Source organism: Drosophila takahashii, chromosome 2L (genome assembly GCF_030179915.1).
Source record: "Drosophila takahashii strain IR98-3 E-12201 chromosome 2L, DtakHiC1v2, whole genome shotgun sequence".
In the NCBI taxonomy this organism is placed as follows: Eukaryota; Metazoa; Arthropoda; class Insecta; order Diptera; family Drosophilidae; genus Drosophila; species Drosophila takahashii.
Window position 1 is genome coordinate 13,431,673 of NC_091678.1, and position 10,813 is coordinate 13,442,485.

The 10,813-nt window shown below is 38.5% G+C and overlaps 1 long non-coding RNA gene across 1 annotated transcript; it reads right to left on the reverse strand.

Moving 5' to 3' along the window:
• Positions 1-5,649: 5,649 nt before the first annotated feature.
• LOC138911828 (uncharacterized) lies at positions 5,650-8,137 on the reverse strand. Its single transcript, XR_011417465.1, has 2 exons — positions 7,938-8,137; positions 5,650-7,109 (listed from the first exon to the last, which is right to left on the reverse strand). It is a non-coding gene; the product is annotated as an uncharacterized lncRNA (long non-coding RNA).
• Positions 8,138-10,813: the final 2,676 nt, after the last annotated feature.

The following is a 10,813-nucleotide window of genomic DNA, read 5'->3' on the forward strand; positions in this document are numbered from 1 at the left end:
TTAATGCAATTGTAATTGATACAAATTTGATTTCGGAAGGAATAAAAGTATGTTGCTCCAGCCGTCGGCATTGGAAATGAGAAATCATTTGGAAGAACTCTGGCGGGTAAGGAAAAGGAAAAGGAGCAGGAAAAGCGGAAAACAGTGGGGCAATCTTGAATGCCCGGCATATGTAGGGTGCCACCACGTGTCAGCTGCCAGTGGGGAGTGGATTGGTGGATGGATGGTTGTTCTGGGGGGTGAATGCTCGAGATAACGCAATAATTTATATGAACTTTACAGGGTCATTAATTTAAAGCTTATTCAGTTGTTCAAGATTTATTAAATTAACTCAAGTTGTGGCAGCCAAAGTGGAATGGGTCCGTAAAGCACGAGGCAAGGAAATTTAAGACTTTGTGTGAGTGTTTGGTTGCGTAAGTCATTTGGGTTTTGTAGGAAGTTGGCTCAAATGGTTTGGGTTTTGTTCTCATAACTTCGTAATTATGTGATAACATCAATGCTAATGATTTCAAGTAGAGAAAAGGAATGAGTTACAAATAAAGTTGTTTAATTTAATAAAAGTAAACTGAGGGTAATAAAATATAAGGAAAATGCCAGCCAAGTTGGCCCAACATAATTAAATTAAATACGTTGCAATGTAATAATAGTAATAATAAAGTTACCTGTTCAGTAACCTCAGAACCAAATCAAATGCAATCCAATTTATTGCATTGACCGCGACTCGATGGGCGGTTTGGGGGCGTGGTATTTGGCTTCGAATCGCAATTTGCTTGCCCAGGTAAATGTTGCTACAAAACCAAAAATAATAGCTCAAGCCAGACGGAGCTGCATTTTGATGGAAAACCTCGAAAAGCTGGAAAAGAGGACTCCGCAACGAGGAGAAGTAAAGAGGAATATTCATAGCAATGCCAATGCTTGAGTGGCAACAACCACAAAAACGCATTGAATTGAAAATGTTTGAATTTATATTGCAAGTTTTACTTGATTGAAGCACTTGATATCGTTTCCTTTTTGGTGCAGCCAGCGACGCCACTCGACTAGCTCCTCCTCCTTCTCTTCCTCCCAAATTCACCCACTGTTTTCCACCCTCCGAGATCATCCTCTCCATCTCCACTAACGAATCTCCATTCATAATTTCAAGTTGGTCAATTCCTGCTAACGGTCTGAGTACTCACATTAATCAATAAAACCAGGCTGAGTTTAACCGTTTGTAATGTCAAGTATTTCACTTAACAAAGTTTTTACAAGATTTTATTTTAATTGAATTTCTGTGGCTTTTATTATCTCAGTTTGTCCTTGCTTTAGTGTCTAAATAGAATAGATAGTAGGAACCATCGATCGTTTTGGCTATTGATTTTATCGATATTATATTAGATACTAGATAGATACTAGATATTAGATAGAATAAAGAACAAATTACAAAAACTAAAAAAAATATGTATTTCAAAATCAAAAAAATAATTTAAAATAATTTTTCTTAAATTTCTGAATTTATAGTGGTATCGATCGTTTTAATAATTTTTAGCTATAGTTTCTTTTTTTTAATGGTTAAATTAAATTCATTCTTCTTCTGCTTCGAATTGTATTGATTCTAAGAAGAGAGAATAATAATCTAAGAAATTTTCCAAAATCATCTTTTTATATTCCATATTTATTTAATAAAAGTAACTAGACCATAATATCTGTAAAAATGGACTTTAATATATTTAAAAATTTTCTGTGAAACACATCAATCGCGTTATTTGTGGAAATAATTTATGCACCACTACTATTCTTCAATTTTGTGGTATACCTAACTCTCTCATTTCGGTCATTGTGCACGGGGCTGGTCGAAACCATTTCACCGTGCGATGCTTAGTTTTTATGTGGCAACCGGCAGCCGGATGGACGTCCCTGGGCAGCAAAGTCACTGAATAATACAGGCCAGAGTTTAAACATTAATTAGAGCCATCGATGCGCAGCCAACGAAAATACCTATTGATAGGACCAGGACCCACGTGTCCTGCATGCGAAATACGCAGCACGTAAACGGCGAATCCGCAGGATACGCAACTGCCAAAAAGTTGCGGCGACCTGTTTAATGTGGATAACAATTTTGGGGCACTTTCTGTGTGCTTTCCTTGGCCCTGTCATCCGCAGAATCTGTGCAGAAAACTAACCGCAAGACAAAATCCATCGCATCGCACAAGTTTGCCGACGGAGTTTAGCGCCATTTTTCGTATGCGTGGCCTGCCCTGATTTTACGACATTTTTGGCAGCGATTTCCATAGGCCAAAGTCCCCACGGCTAACTCCATAAAATTACAAGATACTACCTGTTAGAAGTTCCTCTTCCTTGCCGAAATTCCAATAAACTCTCTCTGCACAATATTAGTTTTTATGCGGCGCCCAGCCAACAGAAAAATAAAAAAGGAAACCAAAAATACATGAAAAGAAAAAAGGAACAAGTACACTTGCAAACAAAAAGGAAGAAAGTTCTGGGACGAGAGGGGGTGAAAAAACTGCGAAATCATTTAAGCAAACAGTCACAGACTTTGGCAGTCTTCCGTTGGATCTACGATACCTGCATGGAAAACTTTCTGCTATGTGACTTTCAGAATTTTTAGTTTTGATTTCACGAGTTCTCCACGTTGCCCGCCATTGTTGTTGGCAGCTTAGTTTTGGTTTTGGCTTTGGCCTTAGCTGCAAATATTGCAAGTTGGCCCAAAGTCACGTGCAAGTTTACAGACATTCGGTTTGGTCTGGCACTTGGCACCCGTAAAATGGATTTTCCAAAATCCGGCTGCGTTGTCTTTAAACTGGAGTCTCCTCGGGGGCAGTGGAGTTTGGTATCTCTTTAGTGGCATCTAGAACACATCGTTAACAAATGTGCACTGAAGTGCATTAAACATGTTTAGGATGGAAAGTAATCATGTCACCAATAAAATCAAGAATTAAACAAAACTCCTTTTTTAAAATCTAAAACTTATGTTTAATTATAAAATAACTAAGAAATTATTCAAAATATTTTAAGACATTTTTTATTCGTTAATAAATAATATTTAGATATATAACCAACCATGTTTTTAAAAGGAAATATTATATTCAATATTTTTATCTATTACAAAAATATTAAAAATCAAATTAAATTCTGCCCAGGATTAAGGGAGCTCATCAATCAAAAAGCTATCAATTTGTATCTATTACACATCCCAGTTTCCACTGATGTGCAGCCAACTATACACTTTAACCCTCAGCTATTCAAATCCCCACATGTTAATTTAAATTTGAGGCCCCCCTGATTTTGGATTTTGAAACCCATTGCTGCTGCCACACATCCTTTTCCTTTCGAAACCCAACGGAGCGCAGGGAGGAGCTGTTCAACACCTTTCGCAGTGAATGGAGCATAAGAAATCATATCAAGTGCTTCGGCGTACGGATATAATATATATAACAATTTTCACACCATTTTCCTAACACGTTACTTGCGCGTATTTCATATATCCTTGCTGCCAGGATGCCAGCTCCTCCGGCTCCTTTAGCTCCTCCAGTGTGTGGATGTGTGCGTGTGAATTAGCGGCAAACGGATGTTGAATTGGTTTGCCTTCGCCTTGGCTTGCCACTCAAGTGTGAAGGTGTGTGTGTGCTCGTTACACGTGTACGTATACGGGCCATTGTGTGTGTGTCTGGAGGAGCATCTTGTGGCTGGTTTTTCCTTGTCCAATGTTGACTGCTTGTTTTTATTCCTTTTTTGTGTTTTTTTTTTTTGAGCGCAGGATGTGCGCAGTCCTGGCACGTTGGCGCGCTTAAATCAAAGCAATTTGCCAAGCACAATCGTGTTGTAAATTATCGCCGCAGGATTTTGTTTTATTAAACCGGGAGTAAGTGTGACTGTGTGAGTGTGTGTGAATATGCGATAGGGTGTGGCTGTTATTCGTCCTGTGAGCTGCTCGAGATTCATCGGGATGTGGCTCTGGCTCAGCGTGGCGTTGATTGCTGCTGGGATTATGTGAAGGACCGAATTTAAAGTACTGGCGAAAAAAATAACCGAGTATTGAGAAATGAATAAAACATTCATAATTTTAGTGAAATGTAAGGAAAATGATTTAAAGTATTTATTTCTTGTTTCTCTTATTACAGCTAACAAATCCATTTTGTATTTAAAAGTATAAAAAACAAGAGAGAACGCTATAGTCGGTTTGGTGTCCCGACTATCTAATACCCGGGAGATAGATATATAACATTTTTTTGATTGCGTATAACTTTTTAATGAATGGTCCGATTTGAAAAATGTCTTCTACATTTCGATAGGTATAAATATACACAACAAAATTGCATTTATACTTCTTGGAAATATTAAAAGGTGTGGACGCCAGAAACAGTTTAAAATCGTGGCGCTCGGCTGCGTAGGAAGCCCAAGAATATGTGTGGGAAATCTCAACCTTCTAGCTTTTGTAGTTTCCAAAATCTCAGCGCTCATACAGACAGACGGACCGACGGACATGGCTAGATCGAATCGGCTAGTGACCCTGATCAAGAATATATATGTATACTTTATGGGGTCGGAAACGCTTCCTTCTAGCTGTTACATACTTTTGCACGAATACAATAAACCCTTTTACTCTACGAGTAGCGGTATACAAATGTGCGATAAGTTTAAAAACGATCGGTTGAGCCATAAAGAAATGCTGATTACCACGACCTTTTAAAATCAATTTAAATTGGTACACAATTTAACCTATGTATTAACAAACACAAAAATATTGAAGAACTTTTATCGTCTTTTCTGACCTTTTTTCCCGGCTTTTTTTTCTGATCTGTCGTGTTTTTTTGAGCTCCGTGATGGCAGCACTCAATTGTTTACCAAAACCCGACGATCTGTCCTTTGGTATACCAAGCTATAGTCATATTTATTTTAATTTGTATTTTTTATTTTTGTTTTGAAGTAAGCATGTTGATGCTTGACAATTTAAAAATAAAATTAATAAATATTGGTGGTATCAAACGCTTCTACTGTCCGGAGAATATAATTTGAGTGTAAAATAATTGTAGAATATATTTATTATATTTTTTATTTATTTTAACAGTTGTGGCTTTATTTAAATGCAATAATTTATTTAAAATCCCAGGCACAGCACCGATCCTAACACTCTGAAAATGCTTCGCAATTAAGGACCTCTAAAGGCTTTCATTCCGGTGTCGCCATCGCCGAAGAGCACGCACTTGAATGTGGGAATATCCAGATTCGTAGTCCTTGCAGGTAGGACTCTGCACTCTCACTCTCTCTGTTGAAGGCAATAATATATCTGATATCCCTGGAACGGCACCGATCGAGGGAGCACTAGAATCTCCGTCACGAAAGATAGGCAATAATACATCTGATATACCAGAAACAGGACTCATCGAGATAAAGCGTTGAAGCTCTCAAAGAAGGTAAGTATGCATTGTAACTTTGTAGGAAGTAGGCGTTTTGATTCTTGACTACTTAAAAACAAAATTTAAATAAATAGGCACGCTGAATCTGGAATCCCTGGAACTGCACCGAGTGAGCATTAAACTATAGGTATTTACTTTATCGTCAAGGGTATATAAACTTCGGCTTGTCAAGGTTAGCTTCCTTCCCCAAAGATTTTTGAAATTATATTTTCTCAGCTCCGCTTTCGGCTTTCCGCCTATCTATAAATGCAAATGCCTTCTAGTCCCCGATGTCGACCGGAGACCTTTTTTCGCCGGTATTCGGCGATCGGGACCCGCCGGACCAAGTTCAGGTCCCCGATGTGGAGCCAGAGACATTTGATATAATGCTTGCAATCTTGCCTATGTGGGCTCCAAATTTATGTTAACTGCAAGGAATTCATGAGACCTGGACGTGGCCAGGATCGAGAGCAGCGCGGCCCACGCTATGAACCCTATGCTCGCGATAATAATAGACATCATGGACGCCCAGCACGGAGACACTAGTCAGTGAGGAGCTGGACATACCCTTCAACCTGGTCATAACCTTCAACCCGGACAAGAGTTCTCCCAATCCTCGGGTCTTCGTTCATACCATTTATGCTCTTCTGATCTCTGATCTTCCAGACTGCATTGTGGCCTAGTCCTGGTCACTGTCCAGCAGGGAAGATGCGATCAATTGCTTGGGGCGAGAGAAGCAGCTCCTGATTGTCCTGCTTCAGGCAGTTAATCCCATCTCCCCCGCTGGACGATGGCAGGGAGGAGTTGAACTTCCAAATGGCTCCAGACCATTGTATTTGTCTATTTCCTCCTTTTATTGCTTGAGAACCATACATCCTTTTCCTGAACATCTTGCTTGAAAAAAAATATACTACTGGAGTACTATTGGTGCAGCTCATTACGCATATTGTTAGAAAGTCTTCAGGTCCCGTCGAAAATCCCACTTAATTTAATATCTTCTTCCTTTTTCCGCTTTTCACAAGACCTCGCAATTCACGGGTCTCATATGCTTGGTTCTTGGTTCATGCCATTCGTGCCGTTCTGGTCCATGATCTAATTAGTCCGCATCACTATCCAGCAGAGAAAATGCGATCAAATGCTTGGGGCGAGAGAAGCAGCTCCTGATTGTCTTGCTTCAGGCAGTTGACCCCATCTCCCCCGCTAAACGATGGCAGGGAGTAGATGAACTTCGCTGGTGCACTCCATTGTCATAGGTGTAAGTATAGCTCCAGTTGTCCAATATTCTTGTTGTCACGTTCCAGCCTCAGTATAAAGTATGCATCGAGTCGTCTACCTTCCATTCCTACATAGAACCCTCGGATCTGGTCACGTCGATCTTTTAGGTTGCACTAACTAGTCCGCAGGCAAAATGCTATCAATTGCTCCATCTCCCCCGCTGTTGTCATATTCTTGTTGTTACGGGGAAATTCTTTACGGTGACTCATCGGGTTAATTCGTAGATATCATAAACTCCTGGGATCTGGTCAGTAAGCTTCTCGGTTCATGCAATTGGTGCTGTTCTGGTCCATGATCTAACTAGTCTGCATCATTATCCAGCAGAGAAAATGCGTTCAAATGCTTGGGGCGAGAAGAGCAGCTCCCCCATCACTCCGCTGGACAGTGATAGGGGCTGCTGAACTCCGCCGGTGTCTTCCGTCCACTGGTTGATCCCTTTAGCTATTGAAAATATATTTTAATACTATTTCACTTCGATGTTTAATAATTTACATTATTGCCTAGTTTTCTTTATGTGTCGCTGGGAAATCTTAAATTGAATTGAAAGTACTGCTGCCAGAAACAATTGTAGACTACTAGATTGCCTTTTTTAATGGCAAGTCAACTTTTCGCAAGTCCTTTACGTTATATTTAAAATACCTATATAAATAATTTGTTAAATCGTTTTGTAATACAAAAATTGAAAAACCTATTTTAATTAACTATATGAACACTTTAATAATAAACTCCACAACAATTTTAAAGAAAACTAGGTGCTAATCATTTTAATAAATTTTTGTGGTTGATAGCTTGTGTCTCTGGTAAATTCTAGGGTGTACTGAAAGTATTGCTACCATAAGATTATAACAATAATAAACTCCACAACAATTTTAAAGAAAACTAGGTGCTAATCATTTTAATAAATTTTTGTGGTTGATAGCTTGTGTCTCTGGTAAATTCTAGGGTGTACTGAAAGTATTGCTGCCATAAGATTATAACAATAATATTTTGACAGTCGTGGACTACTAGATTCCATTTTTTGTACTGAAATGTTTCGTTATGTATATTTAAATATTGTTTTATTTACTTGTCGATACAACAATTGAAGAAAACAAGGTAGTTGATAATTTTAATAAATGTTTTTTTGCTCGGTAGCTTGTGTTTCTGGCAAATTCTAGAGTAAACTGGAAGTATTGCTGCTATAAGATTATGACAATATTATTTTGACAGTCATGGACTACTAGATTGCACTATGTTTCTATGTGTAGGTTTAAATGTTACTTTAATTACCTATTTTAACACTTTTCAATACCGGTTTGTTAAATTTAATGTGGCACAACAATTTTGATGAATTCTTAGTAGTTGAGAATTTTAATAAATATTTTTTATGCTCGGATAGCTTGTGTCGCTTGGAAATCCTGGAGTGAACTGAATCTATTGCTCCTCAAAAGTTAAGACCAAAATATTTTGACAGGCATAGCCTACTCGATTTCCTGTTTTTTCAAAAAGTTGTCCCATGCACAGTGGGCAATACCCAAAAGCGGAGCCCTCAAAAAGTAGATATATATTAATTAATTATTTTAGCTTCGTAACGGTTATTTATATTATTTCAAAACAAGAGAGAACGCTATAATCGGGTTCTAATAGCCGTCTCTCGTTACATTTCGATAGGTATAAATATACACAACAAAATTGTGTTTATACTTCTCGGAAATCTTTAAAGGTGTGGGCGCCAGACACATTTTAAAATCTTTAGTGGGCGATTGTGGGCGTTAGATGGGGGCGTGGCGCTCGGCTGAAATAAGCTTACGCTGCGATAGCCCAAGAATATGTGTGGGAAATCTCAACCTTCTAGTTTTTGTAGTTTCCGAGATCTCAGCGTTTATACGGACGGACAGACAGGCAGACAGACGGACATGGCTATATCGACTCGGCTAGTGATCCTGATCAAGAATATATATACTTTATGGGGTCGGAAACACTTCCTTCTCCCTGTTACTTACTTTTGCACGAATACAATAAACCCAAGAGAGAACGCTATAGTCGGGTTGTTGTCCCGACTATCTAATACCCGTCACTCAGCTAAAGGGAGTGCGAACGCTGTGTCGGGTTGGTGTCCCGACTAATAATCGTAACTCAGCTAAAGGGAGTGCGAGGGAGATAGATATATAATTTTTGATTGCGTATAACTCTTTAATGAATGGTCCGATTTGAAAAATGTCTTCTACATTTCGATAGGTATAAATATACACAACAAAATTGCATTTATACTTCTCTGGAATCTTTAAAGATGTGGGCGCAGGACCCATTTTAAAATCGTTAGTGGGCGATTGTGGGCGTTAGAGGGGGCGTGGCGCTCGGCTAAAATAAACTTGCGCTGCGTAGGAAGCCAAAGAATATGTGTGGGAAATCTCAACCTTCTAGCTTTTGTAGTTTCTGAGATCTCAGCGTTCATACAGACGGACAGACAGACAGACAGACAGACAGACAGACGGACAGACGGACAGACGGACATGGCTAGATCGACTCGGTCAGTGACTCTGATCAAGAATATATATACTTTATGGGGTCGGAAACGCTTCCTTCTAGCTGTTACATACTTTTGCACGAATCTAGTATACCCTTTTACTCTACGAGTAACGGGTATAATTATTCTTTACCAAAATAAGTTTTGAGTTTTTTTACAACTTTTTTAAAGTAATTTTTATAGACATTTATGTACTTTTGTAACAATTATTAAATCGTTTCTTGGAAAACTGAACTGTAATTTTTTCACCTAATAGCTCGATTCATATCAACAAGAATCAATATTTATTTAGGTAGCGTTTGAAAAGACAATAGGCTTCTTCGATTGCGGATTAGCAGAGATTATGGGTTTCGGAGATAAGCCATAATCAGTTCGAGAAATAAGCTGATCTGCGTATAAATATGAGGCGTTTTCCTTGAGCGAACATCAGTGTGAAATAGTGAGTCAAGTAATCCAGTTCGCATAATAGTTTGAGTCCAAATTTATTGCAGTTTCCTTAAGTAGTAACCATTAAAGGGTTGTTATTATAATAAAACCAACCGTTTGATGTACTACTTCAAGAAACTCCAGTCCTCTTCTACATTTATTAGTAAATTGGAAAATTGTTTTTGAAATTTCAAAAAATCATACATTTAAGTAGTGGATACAAAAGGCGATTTGCTAATAAAATGTTCGCATTGTATGGCCTACTTAACTAACTGATTTTTTTTAACAACATTAAAATAACTGCTGAATACAAAAAAAAATAATAAATAATACAAAATAAAAAATGTATTATACAATTAACAATTTAGACAATGTTAATATTAAATTTTTACTACGCTAAAATTAAGTAAAATGTTTTAAATGATAGCTTAAAGATAGATTAGTTTTTGGCAGGGACCGAAAATAACTGTTACTGTAAATTTTTTCTTACAAAAAAAATCATGCACTTAGAAGAGTCCAAAAACTTTTTAGACAAGAAAAACATTTTTGGTTTTATATTTTACAGGTACATTTGAACATTGCGTTTTCAGAGAACTCATTAGTAAACCTCCACTGAAGCTCTTGACATGATCGATTTCTTGACAGGCATCGCTCCTCGTGTTTACATGCATAAATCAAAGTTGCGATAAGGTTAATACAATTGCCTGCTTAACACCTCGTTGCCGGCGTTGCGAGTTTGGCCAAAAGAAGCTGCCTGGCAGATAGACAGGGCCAAACAGCCGAAACGATTTAGCCGACATACGTAACAATGTTGCCAAAACAGCGTGACAGCACCACAACAGGAACAACAATGGGCCAGTGGGGCAGTGTCAAACAGGCAGCACCACCCATTTGAAACCACCCACCACCAACGCAGTGCTAAAGCCACATCGCTGCCATTTCTGCCATTTTCACCATTCTTTCGCACGTGTGCCAAAGCTGCGACAATGAAAATCGTGTGTTTGTGCGGGTGTGTGACTGGGTCGGTTATGTGAATGATTTTTCACTTTTCCCGAAATACATTTTTATAAATTCTGACAGGGCATTTGTTGAGCTCGCGCTGGTGTGTCGATGTGCCGCTGGCAGAGTTGATAAAAATGTTCTCCTGCTCCTCGGCAAAAGACTTTTCTGAAAGGAATATACGAGCTTACGGAAAAATGTGTCCATCGTCGCG